Genomic DNA, 25,025 nt, shown 5'->3' on the forward strand with positions numbered 1-25,025 from the left:
TGCCAGCAGGTAATATACAGAGCACCACAAAATCCACTAACATGGTGTATACAAACTAAATATCTCAACATCCGCCATCATGTTATATATGCAATATCACAATTTCTAGTCACCATGTTACAGGTAAAGATAAAGTTGCCACAGCCCAGAAGACTATAGGTTTGCTCTCTCATTAGAGCAGGATGCCTAGCCAGTGACGCCCTCATCCCATGAATGAATAACAGAAGTGAAACGTATTGACTGTTGCTGTCGGTGTAACTCGGGGCTGTGACTTTCTATATTTCCTGCTAAATGGAAAGTTGCCCGCAAATGACTCTAGCCAAAAAAAAATCAGAAGAGAAAGCCTGCTTTGGATGGTTTAACTTGAGAGTCACTACACTTCATGTTATAAGGACTATGACAATGTCTATCCACTTTTTTACTCAGAATGCAACAAGGTTCTGACTATTAGAGCTTCTTGGTTAAGGATATCACCTAATGTGCTTTGAAACTTGGTTCTAAGTCTCTGCTACATTTGCTGACCTCAATCAGGCAGAAGGAAGAGACCTCTCTGATGAAGGGTCTAGGCCCAAAACGTCAGCTTTTGTGCTCCTGAGATGCTGCTTGGCCTGCTGTGTTCATCCAGCCTCACATTTTATTATCTTATAATAAAGTGTGAAGCTGGATGAACACAGCAGGCCAGGCAGCATCTCAGGAGCACAAAAGGGCCTAGACCCTTCATCAGAGAGGGGGATGGGGTGAGGGTTCTGGAATAAATAGGGAGAGAGGGGGAGGCGGACCGAAGATGGAGAGAAAAGAAGATAGGTGGAGAGGAGAGTATAGTTGGGGAGGTAGGGAGGGGATAGGTCAGTCCAGGGAAGACGGACAGGTCAAGGAGGTGGGATGAGGTTAGTAGATAGGAAATGGAGGTGCGGCATGGGGTGGGAGGAAGGGATGGGTGAGAGGAAGAACAGGTTAGGGAGGCAGAGACAGGCTGGGCTGGTTGTGTGGTGCAGTGGGTGGAGGGGAAGAGCTGGGCTGGTTGTGTGATGCAGTGGGGGGAGGGGACGAACTGGGCTGGTTTTGGGATGCGGTGGGGAAGGGGAGATTTTGAAGCTGGTGAAGACCACATTGATACCATTGGGCTGCAGGGTTCCCAAGCGGAATATGAGTTGCTGTTCCTGCAACCTTCAGGTGGCATCATTGTGGCACTGTAGGAGGCCCATGATGGACATGTCATCTAAAGAATGGGAGGGGGAGTGGAAATGGTTTGCGACTGGGAGGTGCAGTTGTTTATTGCGAACTGAGTGGAGGTGTTCTGCAAAGCGGTCCCCAAGCCTCCGCTTGGTTTCCCCAATGTAGAGGAAGCCACACCAGGTACAATGGATACAGTATACCACAGTGGCAGATGTGCAGGTGAACCTCTGCTTAATATTTAAAGTCATCTTGGGGCCTGGGATAGGGTTGAGGGAGGAGGTGTGGGGGCAAGTGTAGCATTTCCTGCAGTTGCAGGGGAAGGTGCCAGGTGTGGTGAGGTTGGAGGGCAGTGTGGAGCTAACAAGGGAGTCACAGAGAGAGTGGTCTCTCCAGAAAGCAGACAAGGGTGGGGATGGAAAAATGTCTTGGGTGGTGGGGTCGGATTGTAGATGGCGGAAGTGTCGGAGGATGATGCCTTGTATCCGGAGGTTGGTGGGGTGGTGTGTGAGAACGAGGGGGATCCTCTTTGGGCGGTTGTGGCGGGGACGGGGTGTGAGGGATGTGTTGCGGGAAATGTGGGAGACGCGGTCAAGGGCGTTCTCGACCACTGTGGGGGGAAAGTTGCGGTCCTTGAAGAACTTGGACATCTGAGATGTGCGGGAGTGGAATGCCTCATCATGGGAGCAGGTGCGGCGGAGGCGGAGGAATTGGGAATAGGGGATGGAATTTTTGCAGGAGGGTGGTGGGAGGAGGTGTATTCTAGGTAGATGTGGGAGTCGGTGGGCTTGAAATGGACATCAGTTACAAGCTGGTTGCCTGAGATAGAGACTGAGAGGTCCAGGAAGGTGAGGGATGTGCTGGAGATGGCCCAGGTGAACTGAAGGTTGGGGTGGAAGGTGTTGGTGAAGTGGATGAACTGTTCGAGCTCCTCTGGGGAGCAAGAGGCGGCGCCGATACAGTCATCAATGTACCGGAGGAAGAGGTGGGGTTTGGGGCCTGTGTAGGTGCGGAAGAGGGACTGTTCCACGTAACCTACAAAGAGGCAGGCATAGCTGGGGCCCATGCGCGTGCCCATGGCCACCCCCTTTGTCTGTAGGAAGTGGGAGGAATCGAAAGAGAAGTTGTTGAGCGTGAGGACGAGTTCGGCTAGGCGGATGAAGGTGTCGGTGGAGGGGGACTGGTCGGGCCTGCGGGACAGGAAGAAGCGGAGGGCCTTGAGGCCATCTGCATGCGGAATACAGGCCATGGGCACCCGCACGGGCCCCAGCTATGCCTGCCTCTTTGTAGGTTACGTGGAACAGTCCCTCTTCCGCACCTACACAGGCCCCAAACCTCACCTCTTCCTCCATTACATTGATGACTGTATCGGCACCGCCTCTTGCTTCCCAGAGGAGCTCGAACAGTTCATCCACTTCACCAACACCTTCCACCCCAACCTTCAGTTCACCTGGGCCATCTCCAGCACATCCCTCACCTTTCTGGACTTCTTAGTCTCCATCTCAGGCAACCAGCTTGTAACTGATGTCCATTTCAAGCCCACCGACTCCCACAGCTACCTAGAATACACCTCCTCCCACCCACCATCCTGCAAAAATTCCATCCCCTATTCCCAATTCCTCCGCCTCCGCCGCATCTGCTCCCACGATGAGGCATTCCACTCCTGCACATCCCAGATGTCCAAGTTCTTCAGGGACCGCAACTTTCCCCCCACAGTGGTCGAGAACGCCCTTGACTGCGTCTCCCGCATTTCCCGCAACAAATCCCTCACTCCCTGCCCCTGCCACAACCGCCCAAAGAGGATCCCCCTCGTTCTCACATACCACCCCACCAACCTCCGGATACAAGGCATCATCCTCCGACACTTCCGCCATCTACAATCCGACCCCACCACCCAAGACATTTTTCCAACCCCACCCTTGTCTGCCTTCTGGAGAGACCACTCTCTCTGTGACTTCCTTGTTCGCTCCACACTGCCCTCCAACCCCACCGCACCCGGCACCTTCCCCTGCAACCGCAGGAAATGCTACACTTGCCCCCACACCTCCATCCCAGGCCCCAAGATGACTTTCCATATTAAGCAGAGGTTCACCTGCACATCTGCCAATGTGGTATACTGTATCCATTGTATCCGGTGTGGGTTCCTCTACATTGGGGAAACCAAGCAGAGGCTTGGGGACCGCTTTGCAGAACACCTCCACTCGGTTCGCAATAAACAACTTGCACCTCCCAGTCGCGAACCATTTCAACTCCCCCTCCCATTCTTTAGATGACATGTCCATCATGGCCCTCCTTCAGTGCCACAATGATGCCACCCGAATATTGCAGGAACAGCAACTCATATTCCGCTTGGGAACACTGCAGCCCAATGGTATCAATGTGGTCTTCACCAGCTTCAAAATCTCCCCTTCCCCCACCGCATCCCAAAACCAGCCCAGTTCGTCCCCTCCCCCCACTGCATCACACAACCAGCCCAGCTCTTCCCCTCCCCCCAATGCATCCCAAAACCAGCCCAGCCTGTCTCTGCCTCCCTAACCTGTTCTTCCTCTCACCCATCCCTTCCTCCCACCCCAAGCCGCACCTCAATTTCCTAGCTACTAACCTCATCCCACCTCCTTGACCTGTCCGTCTTCCCTGGACTGACCTATCCCCTCCCTACCTCCCCACCTATACTCTCTTCTCCACCTATCTTCTTTTCTCTCCATCTTCGGTCCACCTCTCCCTATTTATTCCAGAACCCTCACCCCATTCCCCTCTCTGATGAAGGGTCTAGGCCCGAAATGTCAGCTTTTGTGCTCCTGAGATGCTGCTTGGCCTGCTGTGTTCATCCAGCTTCACAATTTATAATTTGGATTCTCCAGCATCTGCAGTTCCCATTATCTCTGATACAAGATCCCAGCAATCCATTTTTGTGATTAGCCAGATCACCAATTTATCTTTCCAATGCTTTCAAATCATGCCATGGGAACGTCTTCAGCCATCAGAGCAGGGAAAAGGGGGTTTCACTTGAACATTTCATCCGAAGACAGCAGATGGTACAGCTCTCCCAACAGTGCTCTACTGGAATGCAAACCTTATTTTTGTGCTCAAGGACTGAAGTGAGACTTGAACTCAGCCTTCTGGCTTGAGGGAAAAGACAGCAATCAGTTGAGACAAAGCTAACACAATTGAAGAGTAAGTCAAAGTTTTGTGTGTGGTTTGTATCACATGAACTCTTGCAATACTTGTTTCTAAGGCTTTTTTTGATCATTTTCACCATATGACGAGCTATGCGACTGGTGGCCACCACAAGCAGTCCCTGAGAAGGTAGTGATGTGCATTCCTGGCCGCTGAGTGGCTTTTCTGACCAGGTAATAGTTAAGTCTGTGTCTGGAGTCATGTGATTTTATTTCGTCTGCATAGAACATCAGTGAAGTCGATCGGATTTGACAACAATCTGATAGTTACGTTGTTCCAGTGGGGTGGAGGGAGTTGGAGACAGGTTGACTTGAAAACTTAAGCTTTAGGGTAGTGTGCCAGTTCACAGAATCACAGAAGTAGAACAATAAAGAGGCCATTCGGCCCATTGAGCCAGCACCAGCTCTCCAAATCTGTATCTCACCTTGTGCCAGCCTTCGCTTGAAAACTCTGCACATTCTGCACTTGCAAATAACTGTTTAATTTCTCTGTGATTGAACCTGTCTCTCCACACTTTCAGGCATTGTGTCCCAGTTCCAAACCAATGGGGCAGCACCATGGTTCAGTGGTTCGCACTGCTGCCTCACAGCACCAGGGACCTGTGTTCAATTCCACCCTCAAGTGACCGTCTGTGTGGAGTTTGCATGTTCTCCCCATGTCTGCGTGGGTTTCCTCCCACAATCCAAAGATGTGCAGGCTAGGGTGGATTGGCCATGCTAAATTGCCCATAGTGTCCAGAAATGTATAGATTAGGTGGGTTACAGGAGTCTGGGTCTGGGTGGGAAGCTCTGAGGGTCAGTTGGGTCCTGTTGGGCTGAAGGGCCTGTTTCCACACTGTAGGGGGATTCCATGTGTGAGAAAGCTTTCCCTTATATTACTTTTTCCTTTGTTTCTTTTACTAATTACTTGTTAAATCAGTGCCCTCTCATTTTCGAGCAGGACTATTTTCTCCCGATTTATTCTGTCCAGAGCTATTGTGATTTTGAAAGCTCCAACTCAGCCATCTGCAGATCTAAAATTCCTTATCCTCGGAACCATTCCTGTTGCACTCTTTCCAATGTTTTCACATCCTTCCTGTATAGAGTTTGACGCAGCACTCCCACTTCTTTATAATGTCTGTCACAAAATGTGGGTGTTGCTGGCTAGGGCAGTATTTATTGTCTATCCCTAACTGCTCAGGAGGCAGTTCAGAGTCAACCACATTGTTGTGGGTCTGGAGTCACATGTTTCCTTTCCTCATGTGCATTAGTGAAACAGATGGGTTTTTCCCCAACAATTGACAGTTGATTCATGGTCATCATTAGATTCTTAATTCCACATATTTTTATTGAATTCAAATTCCACCTTCTGCCATGGTGGGATTCGATCTTGAGTCCCCAGGACGTTATCTGCGTCTCTGGATTAATAGTCCAGCAATAAAACCACTCGGCCATCACTTCTTCCAGGTTTGGGGTCATAGGTAGGCCAGACCAGGAAAGGACAGCAGATTTCTTTCCCTAAGGAACATTAGTGAACCAGATAAGTTTTCCCCAGTAATTGGCAATTACTTCATGATCAGTGTTAGACTTTTTTAATTCCTGTTCGTTTTAATCAAATTCAATAATTCTACCAAGGCAGAATTCAAGTTAGATTAGATTAGATTCCCGACAATGTGGAAACAGGCCCTTCGGCCTAACAAGTCCACACCACCCCTTGAAGCATCCCACCCAGACCCATCCCCCTATAACCCACACACCCCTGAACACTAGGGGCATTTTAGCATGGCCAATCCACCTAACCTGCACATCTTCAGACTGTGGGAGGAAACCGGAGCACCTGGAGGAAACCCACGCAGACATAGGGAGAATGTGCAAACTCCACACAGACAGTCACCTGAGGCTGGAATTGAACCTGGGTCCCTGGCGCTGTGAGGCTGCAGTGTTAACCACTGAGCCACTGTGTTGCCCTAATCTGAGACCCCAGAACATTGCTGGACCTCTGGATTAATAATTTAATGATCACCTTCCAGTAAAGCCAAACTAGTGATGTTATACATGTTCAACGTAACTTCTTTGCTGTTGTACTCTGAACCCGTTTTAATTATTATTTTAATGCAATGTTCTCTAGTAACTGCTCTTTCAACATGTTCTGACACCTTCAACCAGAGTTAGTTTAAATCTAGCCAATAGCAACAGTGAGGAACACAGCGCCCCCAGTTCAGATACAGACTGTATGATCTTTACTGTCCTCAGGGCTGATTCCAGCCTCCCAAGAATCGAAAGCGCTTTCTCCTGCACCAGCTTCCCAGCCACACATTCACCTGTCCTATCCTCCTGCTTCTATGCTCCCTCACTGTCAAAATGCACCAAGGACAATCTGTTCCTTTACTCCCTTCAGAATTAGACTGTATTCTTTTATCTGTGAAGAGAATTCAGAGTTCATGTGTTGGGTCTGGTGACCCTCCCTCAGAATTGATGGAAGCGAGGAAAATGTCAGTTTATATGCAGAAGTTAGAGTGGGGGGAGGGGATAAGGTGTAAATGACAGGTGGGATAGAGCCCAAAGAGAGAGGAGAGAAGTTGAACAGACAAAGAAGTGGATGACCATCTGGCTCGGCTAGCCAATAGCTATTAATGGAGATTGTAGTGATTAGCAGTCGGTTGTGTGTAATAGCAGACTATGTGATAATAAGGCCTGGTGTGTGGGGTCGGGGGCTAGGACATAAAAGAGTTAAGGCCCTAAAACTATTGAACTCAATATTGAGTCCGGAGGGCTGCAGGGCCCTCGAGTGGAAAATGAGTAGTTTTTCTAGCTTGTGCTGAGCCTCGTTGGAACACTGCAGCAAGCCACAGACAGAGATGTTGGCCGGGGAACAGGGTGGTGGGTTAAAGTGGCAGGCAACTGGAAGCTCAGGGTCCTTTTCTGTGCGGAGAATGTGGATATTCTGCCAAGCAGTCACCCAGACTATGCTTCATTTCCCCAATGTAGAGGACACCACATTGCGAGGTGTGAGTGCAGATTGTGTGAAATGCAGGTAAAGTGCTGATTCACCTGGAAGGTATGTGTGGGCCTTTGGATACAGAGGAGGGAGAAGGTAAATGGGCAGGTGTTACTGAGATGCTGCTTGGCCTGCTGTGTTCATCCAGCCTCACATTTTATTATCTTGGAATTCTCCAGCATCTGCAGTTCCCATTATCTCTGGTGTTACACCTTCACCAGTTACAGGGGAATGTGCCGTGGGGCTATGGGAGTGGGAGGGGGTGGCTGGGGGTGTGTTGTTGGGAGTGAAGGAAGAGTGGACCAAGGTGTTCTAGAGGGAATGGTCCCTGCAGAAGGTGGACAAGGGAATCTGTCTTTCTTTCTCTCAGTCAAAAAGAGTGACAGAATTGACAATGAGAGCGTTTTATTGTTCAACTGGTTCAGTCTCTGGGGACACCTGTCTTATTTTCAGAGATGTTGCGAAAAAACAGCCATCTTACCAAAGCTTGTTGCTGAATTTTATTGCCTTGCACTCCAATGTCAACAATGTCTGCCTTTTTAACCATCTTCTAGCCCTGTACTACCCGCTAATTTAGAGACTTCCACAATGGAAGGGAAAATCATAACTGGCGATCACCAACCCTTCAATTTCTAGAATATTTTAGTCCCATCAGGTTCATTACCTACCCCAGGCCTATTTCATTCTGGACTGGGATCATGTGAGTGTTGCTGCCCATCCCTAATGCCCTATCTATCCCTGATTGTGTGGTTTGCATAGTCAAATGTAGGGCCAGACCAGGTAAGGATGGCAGATTTTTTTTTTCTCTCCGAAAGGCATTAGGAAAACAGATGGGTAGCTGTCATTGACTGTGACTAGTTTCTTTAAGTTCCAGATTTATAAATCAAAATTAAATACCAGCAGCTGACTTGAACTGCCAGCAGTACATTGGTCTTGGCCTCTGGATTACTAGTCCAGTCATATTACCACTATGCTACCATTTCCAGCTGTTTGATTGCAGTGAGGATCCTCTGATGGATCCTCCCAAATGCAGTACAAGGATAACAAAAGCACAGGAACATCACCACATTTAAAGCCCATCCCTGTGTTGGCCCCTTCAAGTTAATGGACTTCCACAATGGTGTCGTGTAGATCACAGAAAGAGGCCATTCAGCCCTTTTAACTTAAACCTATGCCCCCGGGCCATTGATCTCACCATCAAGGGGGAATGTTTCTTCGTCTTTATGCCCCTCGTTATTTTATACATCTCAGTCATATCCCCCCTCCATCTCCTCTGCTCGAAGGAGAACAACCCCAATCTGTCCAATCTCTCCTCATAACTGAAACTCTCCAATCCAGTCAACATTCTGATAATTGTCCTCTCCAGTGCAATCGCATCCCTCCTATAATGTGGACTCCAGGACTGCAATCAGCACTCGAGTTGTGGCCTGACCAGCATTTTATACAGTTATAGCATAACGTCCCTGCTCTTAAACTCTACGCCACGGCTAACAAAGGCAAGTATTTGATACGCCTTCTGAACCACTTTATCTACCTCTCCCACCTCCTTAAAGAACCAGTAGGCAGGCACACTAGGGTCCCTCTCATTCTCAGTGCTTCCCAGAGCCCCACAGTCCCTAATGTGTTCCCTCTCCTTGTTTGTCCTGCCCAAGCGCATCATGCCAATTATTGAGCAGGGACACTTGTCTTGACACTAAGATACAGTGTTTTGCATGGTGGTGCCTGGTACCAAAATATTGACGAGTTTGATATAATCTTTAAGACTAACAGGAGCCAGAGATGTATCAGGATCGAGAACTAGATTCCTTGATTCCCCCACCCAAGACTGTCTGGCATCAACAGATTGGGTGGAGCCTCATGCAATCTCCAACATTAACCCTTTACAAAACTATCACCTGATAAAGCAACAGTGTTTAACACTATTTCCGTTTCCATGTTGGTGATGGAGATTACAAAGGAGGTAGTATGTGGATGTAAACTTGATGAACTGCAGCGTATAGGACATTTATCACTGCCACAGTATGCTGCTGTTGGGAGATGCTGGATGCAGAGAGTATGTACTCTTTCCAAGATGCATGAGTGGAAAAATAATTGCAGTGCATTGAGCAAACATGCTATGCACAAGCAACACTCCCTCTAAATAAGATTCATGGCCTCATGTTGGACTCCTGTGTTCCTCAAAGAGACAATGTAGTGCAAGCCAGCCAAGCAAACAGAAAGAGAGCGGACCTTGGTTGGAGGAGCACTGATCAAGTGAAACCTGAAATGGTTCAGAAAATACTTACAAGGATGTTGCCAGGGTTGGACGGTTTGAGCTACAGGGAGAGGCAGAATAGGATGGGGCTTTTTCACTGGAATCTGAGGGGTGACCTTACAGAGGTTTATAAAATCATGAGGGGCATTGATAGGGTGTATTGCCTAGGTCTTTTCTCCAGGGTAGGAGACTCCAAAACTAGAGGGCATAGGTTGAAGGTGAGAGGGTAAAGATTTAAAAGGCACCTAGGAGCCAACATTTTCACACAGAGGGTGGTGTGTGTATGGAATGAGCTGCCTGAGCAAGTGGGGGAGGCTGGTACAATTACAAGATATAAAAGGCATCTGTAGGGGTATATAAATAGAAAGGGTTTAGAGGGATATGGGCCGAATGCAGGCAAATGGGGCTAGACTAATTTAGGATATCTGGTTGGCATGGATGGGTTGGATTGAAGGGTCTGTTTCCATGCTGTATGACTCAGTGACTATGACTGCTGTGTCCTGAATGAGCTTTCTTTGTGGCAGAAGTAATTCTTGACATTCCAGTGCTTCCCCCTACATTCCTGCATCAAACTGTATCATGTCAGCAACCCCTGAGAGTATAATGGACTATACAGCCCTCGAGTTGGCCGAGAGGTAATGAGTTCAAATCCCACCCTGACGAACCGTGAATTGAATAAATCTGGTCACTAGTGGCCCAATTCCAGGAAAAATGAGCTGATCTTGTAAGCAATAGCCTGCTGACACAGACTGTTTAGAGTCACAACAGCTTCAGACTGGTCTGCAGAGAGAGATTTGGGCTGTCTGGGGAGGCTATGTTGCATGGGGAGCAGAAAATATAATATGATTCTAATTCCTGCACAAATAGAAAGTTGGGGTTAATGGTCTTAGTTTGGACCTGAATCTTAGTGATGTCTGAGGGAGAATTTTTTTCTCAGTGGAAGAACTAATTTCCCCTTCACTGCATTTCAGCTGATCGCTTGCTCTGAAGCGCTACGTTGTGTGGTCCTGCCTGTGATGGAATGACGTTGCCACTGTACTGGCATGGTCATGAAGAAAATAAGTCCTTCTTGCCAATTTCTTGGCAAGGCTTGCAAAGATTTGGTGAGTAGTCATGTAATGCATTGCCAGCACTGCAAGACACATAAAGACATGTTAATTTTCTCCCCCCGCCATCTCACATGCGTGGCGTGGTGAATCCTGCTGAGCAGACAAAGCTTTGATCCAGATGTTGCATCATTTGCTATTTTCTAGTTTGCCCAAGTGCAGGGTCAGCGTTTCAGCAGCTGTTTGAGCATAAGCGATGGTCTTCATTTCTGCACAAGGACTGTCGCAGTGACTGGAAAGGCAAGAACGGAGCCTACAATGCAAACAAAAACAGAACTTGCTGGAAAAGCTTAGCAGGTCCGGCAGCATCTGTGAAGAAGAAAAAAAATCAGAGTTAACGTTTCGGGTCCTCAAAACGGGCAAACCCCTCGACCGAGTGTCTCTGAGTTAAACAGGAGGGGAACTGCTTAGAAAGTTCTGTTTCCCTTAACTTGGCTCTCACAAAAAAGCAAAATATTGCAGATGCTGGAAATCTGAAACAAAAACAGTTAGTGCCGGAGAAATCCAGCAACATCTGTGGAGAGAAACCAAGTTAATGCTTTGAAATGAATAGGACTCAGATCCAGGACTTGTTGCTGCAGGGGGGAGTCTGTGATGTGGTGACTGTCTCATTGGTATTGTAACCCAGAGGCTCAGGATAACATTTTGTGGAAACTGGTTCAATTGCCGTGAACTTCATTTCAATTCACTTATGAATTTGGAACCCAAAGCTTGTCACTGTAATAGTGATCGTCAAGCTATCATCCGGTTCACTAATGCCCTTTAAGGAAGGAATTTTTCTGACCTTACCCAGTCTAGGCAATGTGTGATTCCAGACCCACTGCAATGTAGTTGAATCACAGAATCCCTACAATGTAGAGGCAGGCCGTTCAGCCCATCGAGTCCTCACCAACTCTCCAAAGAGCATCCCACTCAGACCCATCCCCTGCCCTTTCCCTGTAACTCGTTATTGCCCGTGGCTAACCCATGGACAGTTTTACATTGGCCAATCCACTGAACCTGCACATCTATGGACTGTGGGAGGAAACCGGAGCACCCAGAGGAAACCCACGCAGACACTGGGACAACATGCAAACTCCACACAGACAGTTGCCGAGGGTGGAATCGAACCGGGGTCCCTGGTGCTGTGAGGCAACAGTGTTAACCACGGAGCTACCCTCTGGGATGGCCAGGTGAACCACTGAGTTCAAGGACAATTAGTGATGTTCAATAAACATTAGCCTTGCTCTGAAAAGAATACATGAAAAAAGCCCACATGCCTGATGATAACTAAGTCAGACTGCTCGGTGATGGCCCTGATAACTGAGCAGATCGCTGAAGATGGCTGGATGTGGTGGAATTTTACACTGAGAGGCAGGTGGGTTTCAGCCTGGAGAGAGATGTGGTTGGTCCAGTTGTTCTGCTGCCGTTCAGAGCTTTCCAAGCCTGAAGGCACTAACTTATTCCAGCATTTCACTGAACATGGACACCAGCTTGCCCTAGGGATTGTACTCCATCTGTAGCAGTTGAATGAGGGAAGCGAAGCGTCCACATGAGAGTGAGGAAAGGCTGGGATGTAGAAGCAAAGTTGATGGTATTTTCCAATTCAGGGAAATGTTAACTCTGATTCTTTCTTCACAGATGCTGCCAGACCTGCTGAGCTTTCCCAGCAATTCCTGTGTTTGTTCCTGTTAAAATATCCAACTTGACTTTTCCTATTGCCGTCATCAGTTATGTCACTGACTGAATGACTTGTAACCCTTCGGTACAGTTGAGGGCTGGAATACAAATCCTGAAGTGTACGCAAGACTAGTTATGTTGAAGTATTCCAAGGTGAATTAGATTGTAACGGAAATATATTTAGGGTAACGGGAAGAATTTCAGACAATGGCACTTAGGTGAGTCAGGCTGAATGGCCACTTTATCCACAGTCATAATTCTGCGTGATTCATCCCAGGAAAGAACTTGGTGAATCTTCTCTGAATCCATCAGAGAGTGAAGATACCTAGGAGGGAGTCTTGGTTGACACAGTGAGTTCAGTTTAGTCCAAAGTTGTATTGCATTAAATAAAACAGAATGCAAGATCACTCCTGTCATTGAGGTTGGCATCAAAATCTTTTAGGAATGGTGGCTTTGGAACAGCAATGTTGTTGATTTTACCTAAAAAATTCAACTATTGTTTTCTAATTTACACTGCTCAAATGCGTTTCTGTTCTGAACAGTGCATCTTGATTCCTTTTCTGGCGCTGTAAAGATCAAGTCACCGAAGTCCCAGGGAACCACTCTCTCATCAGACAGAGAGAGAAGTCTGGTGGTCAGTTTAACCTGAGGGTCACCGCACCTCAAGCAAGGGGCTGGGCTGAGAAGGCAGAACCCTCATGTTAACCCTAGCTGGCACAAGAATTGAACCCACCTTACTCAACATTGCTCTGGATTCCAACCCAGCTAACTGGACCCCATCTCTGGGCCACAAGGCTCTGAATTCCAGTCCTAATTTAGGGCGTTCGGCGGAAAAATCAAAGCTGACACTCCACCACCAAGGCAGTGCTGCGCTGTTGGAAGTGCTGCCTTTCAGATGAGGCATTAAAACAAGGCACTGCCGCCAGCTTTGGTAAATATAGGTTATCCCCAGGTGCTATTTTGAAAATAGGAGAATGAGAGGAGGTCTGGTAATCTCATAGAAACCTATAAAAACATGACTAGACATGGTCAAAGGATTTTCCTGATGACCTGGGAGTCTAGAATATGGGGAAGGCCATTTAGGACTGAAATCAGGAGAAATGTCTTCACCCAGAGAGTGGTGAGCCTTTGAATCCTCTGCCACAGAAAGTGGCCAAGGCCAACACATTGAGTATTTTCAAGAACCAGTTAGATATGAATCTTAGGGCTAAAGGGATCAAAAGGAGAAAATGGGGACAGGGGACTGAGTTGGATGATGATCCATGATCATATCGAACGGTGAAACAGGCTCAAGGGGCCAAGTGGGCAACTCCTGCTCCTATTCTCTATGTTTCTGTGAATTCTCCCCAGTGTTCTGGGATCAATATTTGTCCCTCATTCAAAATCAGTAAACGCATTCTGTCACAGAAACAGAAATTGCTGGATCAGCTCAGCAGGTCTGGCAGCATCTGTGGAGAGAAATCAGAGTTAACATTTCGTGTTGCGTGACACTTCAATAGCTCTGATTTCTCTCCACAGATGCTGCCAGACCTGCAGTTCTTTTGGATTTTAACGCATTTGGTCAGTATTCCATTGCTGCTTGAAGAAGTTTGCTATACAATTGGTCACAACGTTTCCGACATTGCACAGTGGCGACATTTCACTGGCTGTGAAGCACTTTGTTTCGTCTATTCATTTGTAGGATGTGGGTATTATTGGCAGGGCCAGCATTTATTACTCATTCCTAGTTGCCCTTGAGAAGGTGGTGGTGAGCTGCCTTCTTGAACCACTGCAGTCCACTTTGAGACATCTTGTGATTATGAAAACTACTTAAATATGTGTTTTTTTTAAAAAGTTTCTCAGCAAAAAGAAAAGAAACATTCTTTATAAAGTGACTTGCAAAAACAGTGACATCGCTTTCACTCACTCAATTACGATTAAACTGGTCCATGATAATGCATGATCTGTCTTCAGCAACTGACAGCTGTAATTGTTTTTCTCTCGATTACGTCCACTGTTCCTTGTCGTGTCACCTTGATACATGGATCAACAGGTTTCCACAAGTGAGCTCATTCCAAACCTGGGCATCAAATTTTGCCCAACGTGAAAGGACCACAGTCTAATCCGAATCTAATCCCAACATAACCTCCTCTGCTCCCCCAGCAATAGGGACCTGCAACAAAGGAAAGTCTTATAGAGTCAGAGTTGTAAGAGGTCTACACTAGAAAAGGGCCCTTCAGCCCATCACGTCTGCACTGGTGAAAAACAACCATCTATCCTCATCCCATTTCCCAGCACTTGGTACATTGCCTTGGATGTCTTGCTGTTACAAGTGCACATCGAAATACTTTTAAACTCCTATGAGCGTTCCTACTCTCCTACCCCTGCAGACAGTGACTTCAAGATTCCCAGTCCTGCTCTTGCCTGTCTTTTACTCTTTTATATATCTAAAAAATATCTCTTGCAATTGTCTTTTATGCTACCAGCCAACTGACTCTCATAGTTCACTTTTCTCTCTTCATTGTCTTTTTAATTGTCCTCTGCTGATTTATAAAGGCTTCTTAATCCTCTAGCTTTCCACTAATCATCACCACATTGTATGCTTTTTCTTTTGCTTTTATGCTGCCCCTGACTTCCCTTGTCAGTCATGGTTGTCTTGTCCTCCCTTAAATGTGTTTCTTCTTTCTTGGGATTAATTTCTCTGTGCCTCCCGAATTATCCCCAGAAACTCCTGCCATTGCTGCTTCGCTATCTTCCATGCTCGGTTTCCCTTCCAGTTAAATCCGTCCAGCTCCTTCCTCGAGTCATTATAGTTACCTTTTGTCAATTGTGATACCATTACGTCTGATTCCAGCTTCTCCCTCTCCATCTGCAAGGTGAATTCTATCATATTGCGGTCAGCGCCCCGTCAGGGTTCCTTCACCTCATGCTTACTAATCAAGTCTGCCTCATCACACATCACTAAATCCACCAAAGATAGTAAAAACTGCAGATGTTGGAGTCAGGGATAACACAGTGTGGAGCTGGAGGAACACAGCAGGCCAGGCAGCATCAGAGGAGCAGAGAAGTTGACATTTCGGGTCAGGACCCTTCTTCAGAAATTGGAGAGGGGGAAGAGAGCTCTGAAATAAATAGAGAGAGGAGGGGTGGGCTTGGGGAGGTAGATGGGATGGTGATACGTAAGTGCAGGTAGCATGACCAATCCCCACCACTGCCTACCTGGACATTGGCAAGTCCTCTTCTGGAATACAATGTACTGTACAGCCCCAACATGACTTCCCAACTGATATACTCAAAGGACCAAGCAATGAAGACAAGTGTGCCAAACACCTTTTTAACCTTCCTGTCTGTGTGTGATGCAAACTTCAAAGAATTATGTACCTGCACCCCCAGGTCCCTCTGTTCTACAACACCACCCAAAGCCCCACCATTAATTTTATAAGCCCCACCTTTGTCTGATGCACCAAAATGCGAAACCTCGCATTTATCCTGATTGAACTCCATCTGCCACTTTTCAGTCCGTTGACCCATTTGATCGCGATCCCTGTGTAATCTTAGAAAACCTTCTTCATTGCCTACCATAGAACATAGAACATTACAGCACAGTACAGGCCCTTCGGCCCTCGATGTTGTGCTGACCTGTTATACCGATCACAAGCCCATCTAACCTACACTATTCCATGTATGTCCATATGCTCATCCAATGACGACTTAAATGTACCTAAAGTTGGCGAATCTACTACCGTTGCAGGCAAAGCGTTCCATTCCCTTACTACTCTGAGTAAAGAAACTACCTCTGACATCTCTCTTATATCTTTCACCCCTCAATTTAAAGCTATGCCCCCTCGTGCTCGCCGTCACCATCCTAGGAAAAAGGCTCTCCCTATCCACCCCATCTAACCCTCTGATTATTTTATATGTTTCAATTAAGTCACCTCTCAACCTTCTTCTCTCTAATGAATGCCAAGTTTGGTGGCATCCAAAAAACCATGGCTTCTATATTTTCATCCAGGTCATTGATATAAATATATAAATGAATAAATATATATAAATAAAAGAGGACCCAGAACCAATTCCTGTGGAATACCATTGGTCACAGGCCCCTAGTCCGAAAAAGAACCCTCCACCATCACTGTCTGTCTCCTGCCATTAAAATCCTCAGACACTGAATCAGTCCATGTTCAAGTACAGCAAGATCTGGACAATATCCAGGCCTGGGCTGACAAGTGGCAAGTAACATTCGCTCCACACACTTGCCAGGTAATAGCCATCTCCAGTAAGAGACAACCTTCTCTGACAATCAATGGCATTACCATCACTGAATCACGCACTATCAACATCCTGGGGGTGACCATTGACCAGAAACTCAACTGGACTCAACACACGAATATAGTGGCTACATGAGTGGGGTAGAGGCTAGAAACACTGTAGCAAGTAGTTCACCTCCTGACTCCCCAAAGCCTGTCCATCGTCTACAAGGTACAAATCAGGGGTGTGATGGAATACTCCCCAGTTGCCTGGATAGGTGCAGCTTCAAAACACTCACAGCTTCACACCATCCAGGAGAAAGTAGCCTGTTTGATTGGCACCGCATTCATAAACATCCACTCCCTCCACCACCGACACTCAGTAGCAGCAGTGTGTACTATCTACAAGATGCACTGCAGAAATTCGCCAAAGATCCTCAGACAGCACCTTCCAAACCCATGACCACTTCTGTCCAGAAGTACCAACCTTTTCAGGATCCCCTCCAAGCCACTTACCATCCTGACTTGGAAGTTTATCACTGTCCCTTCACTGTCGCCAAGTCAAAATGCTGGAATTCCCTCCCTAATGGCGTATTGGGTCTACCTACAGCACATAGACTGCATCAGCTCAGGAAGACAGTTTGCCACCAACTTCTTAAGGACAGCCAAGGATAGGCAATGACTGCCAATGCCAGCCAATGACACCATCATCCCACAAATAAATGTTTAAAGATTGCTGTTGTGGGATCTTGCTGGATGAATTTTGGCTGCTGAGTTTCCATGTCCAAACAAGGATTAGATTCAGCAAATAATAAAATGTGAGGCTGGATGAACACAGCAGGCCCAGCAGCATCTCAGGAGCACATTTCTGATGAAGGGTCTAGGCCCAAAACGTCAGCTTTTGTGCTCCTGAGATGCTGCTGGGCCTGCTGTGTTCATCCAGCCTCACATTTTATTATCTTGGATTCTCCAGCATCTGCAGTTCCCATTATCACTTAGATTCAGCAAATACTCCATTGGTTATAAAACATACTGTGGTGTCCGATGGTAGTGAAAAGCACTGGGTTAATGCAGGTCTCTTTATTGTTGAGGGAACCCAGAGAAGCATGTAGTTTTCACTGCTTCCTCAGGGGATCTACACATACTGAGCGGTGCAGCTTTGAAGTAGGATCTGTGCAAATGAGCGTGCATCACTAATACCGTGCTGAATGAAGCCAGCACTGAGTCTCTTCCCCTTTTGTGAAAATTCCTTGATTATTTTCCAGACAGCAGCTGGGATGTCACATCAAACCAGTCGATCTGTGTTGGCTGGCAGATTTCTCCACTGAAAGAATTTCCTGAAACACCGCTCTCAGTAATAAATGAAGTTTACCGGACTGATCTTGGAGTATTTATAACCGCAGAATTTTTTATGATGCTTTGGGGACTGTACCCTCTCTGTCACGAGCCAAGATAAATGCAGCTGGGTTGATGATGCCTTTTGCAGTGGCATTTTCTAAGATAAATTGGTGCTGCTTCTAATTGCCATTCTGAGACTCGTGTGGCTGGGGGAGTATTCATTAAAGCTGCATGGCATGGCAAAAAAAAATCCCCTCTCATTGCAAACTCACTGATGTGTTCAGTGATGCTGTGTTTTTTTTCCATTTATCAAAGGATTTTCATTTTATTGGTGTGGGATCAACCTTATTGCAGTGAGAAACTCTTCTCCACTCTCTTTCCATCTGACTTTCTGGGTGATGGCGCATTCGGGAGATTTCAATATGAAAGCTTAAATTGGACAAGAGCCAGCTTCCTCCACACGTCCCAGAGGTTTCCAGAAGCAGCTTCATGTGAGAATAATGTGTGACTCTTCATGCATGGATACAGACAGAGTATATTCATGCCATAGAATCGCTACAGCGTGGAAGCAGGCCATTCAGCCCAAAAGGTTCACACCGACCCTCCGAAGAGCATCCCACCCAGACCCACCTCCCAGCTATACCTCTACGTCCCTGCAATTCCCATGACTGACCTGTCTAGCCTGTACAACCCTGGACACTATGTGCTTGGCCAATCCATCCTAACCTGCACATCTTTGGACTGTGGGAGGAAAGCAGAGCACCCGGAGGAAACCCACACAGACGCGGCAAGAGCCTGCAAACTTCACACAGACAATCGTGCGAGGCTGGAATTGAACCTGGGTGTTTGGTGATGTGAGGCAACAGTACTAAACACTGAGCCACTCCACTTTGCTCAGCAAAGATCCCACAAAAAACAGGGAGGCCAAAACGCTGTTGGTTGCTGGAGAAATTCTTGTCAGGCCTCTGGGAAGGCCCGATCCTCTTCAAACTGGACTTGGGGTGCTTGTGGCTCTGTGGTAGTGTTCCTAGCTCTGAGCCAGGAGGCCTAGGTTCAAGACCCATTTGCTCCAGAACAACATGGGAGACAGCTGCCTAGTGGTATTATTGCTGGATGATTAACCCAAAGACCCAGGTAATGTTCCAGGGACACAAGTTCAAATCTTGCCAGAGCAACTGGTGGAATGTGAATTCAATAAAATGAAATCTGGAATTAAAAGTCTGATGATGACCATGAATCCATTGCTGATTATCAGCAAAACCCATCTGGTTCACTCATGCCCTTTAGGGAAGGAAAGTGCCATCCTTACCTGGTCTGGTCGGAAGAAAGTGCCATCCTTACATGGTCTGGTCTACATGTGACTCCAGTTCCACAGCAATGTGGTCGACTCTTAACTGCCCTCTGTGCAATTAGGGATGGCTATGAAACCTTCATCCCATGAATGAATAAAAAGAAGTCAATGTGTAGATAGAGATAATGGGAACTGCAGATGCTGGAGAATCCAAGATAATAAAGTGTGAAGCTGGATGAACACAGCAGGCCAAGCAGCATCTCAGGAGCACAAAAGCTGACGTTTCAGGCCTAGACCCTTCATCAGAGAGGGGAATGGGGTGAGGGTTCTGGAATAAATAGGGAGAGAGGGGGAGGCGGACTGAAGGTGGAGAGAAAATAAGATAGGTAGAGAGGAGAGTATAGGTGGGGAGATAGGGAGGGGATAGGTCAGTCCGGGGAAGACGGACAGGTCAAGGTGGTGGGATGAGGTTAGTAGGTAGGAAATGGAGGTGCGGCTTGAGGTGGGAGGAAGGGATGGGTGAGAGGAAGAACAGGTCAGGGAGGCAGAGACAGGCTGGGCTGGTTCTGCCATCTACAATCCGACCCCACCACCCAAGACATTTTTCCATCCCCACCCTTGTCTGCTTTCGGGAGAGACCACTCTCTCTGTGACTCCCTTGTTCGCTCCACGCTGCCCTCCAACCCCACCACACCTGGCACCTTCCCCTGCAACCGCAGGAAGTGCTACACTTGCCCCCACACCTCCTCCCTAACCCCCATCCCGGGCCCCAAGATGACTTTCCATATTAAGCAGAGGTTCACCTGCACATATCCCAATGTGGTATACTGTATCCATTGTACCCGGTGTGGCATCCTCTACATTGGGGAAACCAAGCGGAGGCTTGGGGACCGCTTTGCAAAACACCTCCGCTCGGTTCGCAATAAACAACTTGCACCTCCCAGTCGCAAACCGTTTCCACTCCCCCTCCCATTCTTTAGATGACATGTCCATCATGGGCCTCCTGCAGTGCCACAATGATGCCACCCGAAGGTTGCAGGAACAGCAACTCATATTCCGCTTGGGAACCCTGCAGCCCAATGGTATCAATGTGGACTTCACCAGCTTCAAAATCTCCCCTTCCCCCACCGCATCCCAAAACCAGCCCAGTTCGTCCCCTCCCCCCACTGCACCACACAACCAGCCCAGCTCTTCCCCTCCCCCCACTGCATCCCAAAACCAGTCCAACCTGTCTCTGCCTCCCTAACCGGTTCTTCCTCTCACCCATCCCTTCCTCCCACCCCAAGCCGCACCTCCATTTCCTAGCTACTAACCTCATCCCACCTCCTTGACCTGTCCGTCTTCCCTGGACTGACCTATCCCCTCCCTAACTCCCCACCTATACTCTCCTCTCCACCTATCTTCTTTTCTCTCCATCTTCGGTCCGCCTCCCCCTCTCTCCCTATTTATTCCAGAACCCTCACCCCATCGCCCTCTCTGATGAAGGGTCTAGGCCCAAAACGTCAGTTTTTGTGCTCCTGAGATGCTGCTGGGCCTGCTGCGTTCATCCAGCTTCACACTTTATATCAATGTGTAGATAACAAGGTGCAGAGCTGGATGAACAGACTAAGCAGACTAAGCAGCATCAGAGAAGCAGGAAAGCTTGACGTTTCTGGTCAGGACCCTTCTTCAGAAATTTGTAAAGTATTGAAATTGTTTAGAATTTAGCGGTAGGGTCCCTGCTTCTGTCCCAGAAGGACCAAGTTCAAATCCCACTTGCTCCAGGAGTGTGTAAAAACGCCTTGAAACACATTAATTAGAAATTGTCCTCAAATTGCGCCTTTTGGGATATTTAACAACACAATGGACACATAGAGACTTGAGGGAGCAGACAGGCAGGTTTTGCTGGCACAGTGCCAGGTTTTCATTTCACTGACCCCCTCTCCCGACCATTCCCTTAAATAATCAATTGGTGATACAAAATTTGAGAACTGCTGAAGAAGTCTTATATATGGTTGAAGTATTTTGCCTCAGGCTCATCAGGATGTCATCAAGGGGAGGTGGTGTGGTGCAGTTGTGACGTCATTGGCCTGGTTACCCAGAAATCCAAACCAATTTTCTGGGGGCATGGGTTTAAATCCCACCGTGTCGGATAGAGAGATTTGAAGCCAATAAAAACCTGTCCTAAGGCAACTATGAAACTGTTTTTGATTGTGGTTAAAAACCCATCTGGTTCACTAATGTCCTCGGGATGGAAATCTGCCTTACCAGGTCTGGCCTGCATGTGACTCCAGGCCCACAGCAATGTGGCTGACTCTTAATTGCCCCTTGATGCATTAGGTAAGGGTAATAAATTCTGGCCTGTTCAGTGACACTCACATCCTATGAAAAATAAATAAAAGGACCTTACAGCATGAGATAAAGGATACTGATTGGTTAGCAAGTTGACCCTGATTGGCCAAAACATAATTATTTCTAACAGGAGTTATTATTTCTGCAGTGCTTTAATTGAAAACAGACTCAAAGTCTCGACATCCTCCTTAAATCTGCATCGCAGCCTTAACCAATGCTCCCTCCAAGGTTCCAAACATGTTAATCCTGGCCCTGACTTCCAGAACTGCCAGGCCTGGGTGGCACGGTGGCTCAGTGGTTAGCATTGCTGCCTCATAGAGCCAGGGATCTGGGTTCGATTCCACCCTCTGGCAACTGTCTGTGTGGAGTTTGCACATTCTCCCTGTGTCTGCGTGGGTTTCCTCCCAGTGCTCCGGTTTCCTCCCACAGCCCTAAGATGTGCAGGTTAGGGTGGATTGGCTGTGCTAAATTGCCCACAGTGTCCAGGGATGTGCAGGTTAGGTGGATTGACCATGGGAAAGGCAGAGTTACACCGATAGGGGAGTGGGCGTAAGTGTGGACTTGATGGGCTGAATGGCCTGCTTCCGCACTGTAGAGATTGTATGATACTATGAACCCCGACCTCAGTACAGCCAAAGAGAAAATGAGTGGCAACTCTGGTCCTAACTTGTGCCTTGTTTAGATTAGATTAGGTTCCCTACAGTGTGGAAACAGGCCCTTCAGCCCAACAAGTCCACACTGCCCTTTGGAGCATTCCACCCAAACCCATCCCCCTATAACCCACACACTCCTGAACACTACGGGCAATTTAGCATGGCCAATCCACCTAGCCTGCACATCTTTGGACTTTGGGAGGAAACTGGAGCACCCGGAGGAAACCCACACGGACATGGGGAGAATGTGCAAACTCCGCACAGACAGTTACCTGAGGGTGGGATCGAACCCGGGTCTCTGGTGCTGTGAGGCTGCAGTGCTAACCACTGAGCCACTGTGCCGCCCCTACTGGCACACATCAGGAGTGTGCTGGAATACTCCCCATGTGGGGGCAGCTCCAACAACACTCAAGAAGCCTGGCACCATCCAGGACAAAGCAGCCTGTTTGATAGACACCGCATCCGTAACAATTCACTCCGTCTACCACCGACACAGTAACAACAGGCTGAACCACCACTTCCATTTATGAGGACAAGAGCCGCAGATACACCACCCCCTGTAAATTCCCCTCCAAGCCACTCACCATCCTGCGTTGGAAATATATTGCTGTTCCATCGCTGTCACTGGATTAAAATCCTGAAACTCCATCTCCAACAGCACTTTGGATACCTTTACAGTATATAGACTGTATTGGTTCAAGAAGGCAGATCAGCACCACCTTATCGTAGGCAATTAGGGATGGAGAGTAAAAATGCTGGCCCAGCCAGCAACACCTATGTCCTAGGAATTAAATAAAATTGACATTTAAGACGCTCTAAAGTTTTCTGGTGAGCTGATATGTTATATGCACTGCCTACTGGGACTAGGATGTGCAAAATGAGAAGGTCCAAGATTGGATGCCTGTTCAGTGCTGTGCATTAACTGAGAAACCACATTAGGTTGTAGTCCAAAAGATTCATTTGAAAACACAAGCTTCTGGAGTGTAGCCCCTTTGTCAGCTGGAATTGATCTTGACGTTCCTGGGTTGAAGAATGGAACCATCAGTCATGATTCACAAACCTTATCACAAATGCTTCGCCTCTTACTGGGAAGGTGTGAATATCAATTAACAACATGATGGAGCTTGGCTCTGTCTTTCATGACCCTCCCCCATCTCTGTCCTGCCGACATTCTGCAATAAGCTTAGACATGAAAAATGGCCAGCTCAGTGACCTTGCAGAATCAGTATATGTCCTTGCTTTTCATAAAGGAAGGCAGAAATTTGCAAATCAGAACCCAATTTTTTTTTTGAAAAACACACTACATTTCTGATCAAATTTCAGTCATTTGCACTCCAGTTTGATAAAGTCACGCCAATACAATCCCCATGACCTGTTTAGCTTTCCAATTCATACCTGTCTGAAACTATTATCCTGAGAAAGAGGATAGGAAATGCACATTGCAAATTGGTATCATGACCGTGCGGCTGTGTAGTTTGTGTACGGGATGTCTGGAATGATCAAGTCAGAACTGTCTGTCTCCAGCAGCTGACTCAATAGGAGCTCATGAATTCTTTATCCTCTGTCAATTAAACTTTTTAATGAACTAATTAGTGCAGCCTCCCTTCTGAAATGGGCTTTCCAAACTCCTCTGCAGGTCTTGAGAGTCCTGCTCCCTTTTCAAATGTGCAGGATTTGACACTTAATGTCATGTTGGGGTTGGTAGTACGTTTGATGTAAATACATAAACGGTTCAATAAGTTGAGCCAAAGTTTGAGTACGCAGTTAAACACTCAGCCCACATGCCGCTGACTGTGTTTCTCTGCATTGACTGTGGGAAAGCAACATCCTGCTACCGATCTCACCGCTGAACGACTTTAGATGGGCTGAAATTGTGAGAATTGTGCAGCCGATATAAAGTTTACTCCAGAAAGTCAGAGCAAAGAGACAAAGTAAACCAAAGAACTGCGGATGCTGCAAATCAGAAACAAAAGCAGAAATTGCTGAGCAATCTCAGCAGGTCTGGCGGCATCTGTGGAGAGGAAGCAGAGTTAATGTTTCAGGTCCAAAGATCCTTCTGCAGAAGTAGAGAAGCCTTGTGGTAACTCTACAAGGCATTGGTGAGGTCACATTTGGACTGCAGTGTACAGTTTTGATCTCCTTACTTAAGGAGGGATAGAGTTAGAATTAGCTTTATTGTCACATATACTCAAATGAGTACAGTAAAAACCATACAAGTCACTGCTTACTGCACCAAATTAGGTAGAAAGTCCCTAGCTACAGCTTCTTCAGTTACAGTTCTTAGAAAAGTAGACAAATAAAAAGTCCAGCATTGCAGATTTTCGGAATAAATTATAAAATGGAGAAATGAAGAATAGAGTTGCGTTGGAAGCAGTTCAGAGATGATTCACTAGGCTGATTCTGAATGTAAGGGTTGTTTTAGAAGATATCTTAGATATCTCAGAATCCCTACAGTGTGGAAACAGGCCCTTCGGCCCAACAAGTCCACACCGATTCTCGGAGCATCCCAGCCAGACTCATCCCCTTATAACCCATCTAGTCTATGCAACCCTGAACACTGTGGGTGATTTAGCACGGCCAATCCACCCCAGCCTGCACATCTTGGACTGTGGGAGGACACCGGAGCACCCGGAGGAAACCCATGCAGACACGGGGAGAATGTGCAAACTCCACACAGACAGTCGCCTGAGGCTGGAATTGAACCCAGGTCCCGGGCGCTGTGAGGCAGCATTTGAACACACTGAGATTTGTGTTAATAAACAGAATTTTTTTGTCATTCTGGAGAGATCAGTGAGTATTAATAATTGGAGAGTGCAAAGAACTGCGACACTGTCAAGGAAA

At 47.2% G+C, this 25,025-nt stretch overlaps 1 protein-coding gene across 2 annotated transcripts in view; it reads left to right on the forward strand.

The window, feature by feature from the left end:
* Positions 1–10,567: 10,567 nt before the first annotated feature.
* Positions 10,568–25,025, forward strand: part of ndst1b (N-deacetylase/N-sulfotransferase (heparan glucosaminyl) 1b) — a 91,072-nt gene continuing 76,614 nt past the window's right edge. Inside the window, exon 1 of one of the 2 annotated variants that reach the window (XM_048543806.2) lies at positions 10,568–10,683. The gene's annotated coding sequence lies outside the window, so the exon portion shown is untranslated. The remainder of the gene's footprint in view (positions 10,684–25,025) is intronic. The other variant, XM_048543798.2, reaches the window with a different exon arrangement.

The sequence above is a fragment of the Stegostoma tigrinum genome, chromosome 13, assembly GCF_030684315.1.
Source record: "Stegostoma tigrinum isolate sSteTig4 chromosome 13, sSteTig4.hap1, whole genome shotgun sequence".
Classification (NCBI taxonomy): domain Eukaryota; kingdom Metazoa; phylum Chordata; class Chondrichthyes; order Orectolobiformes; family Stegostomatidae; genus Stegostoma; species Stegostoma tigrinum.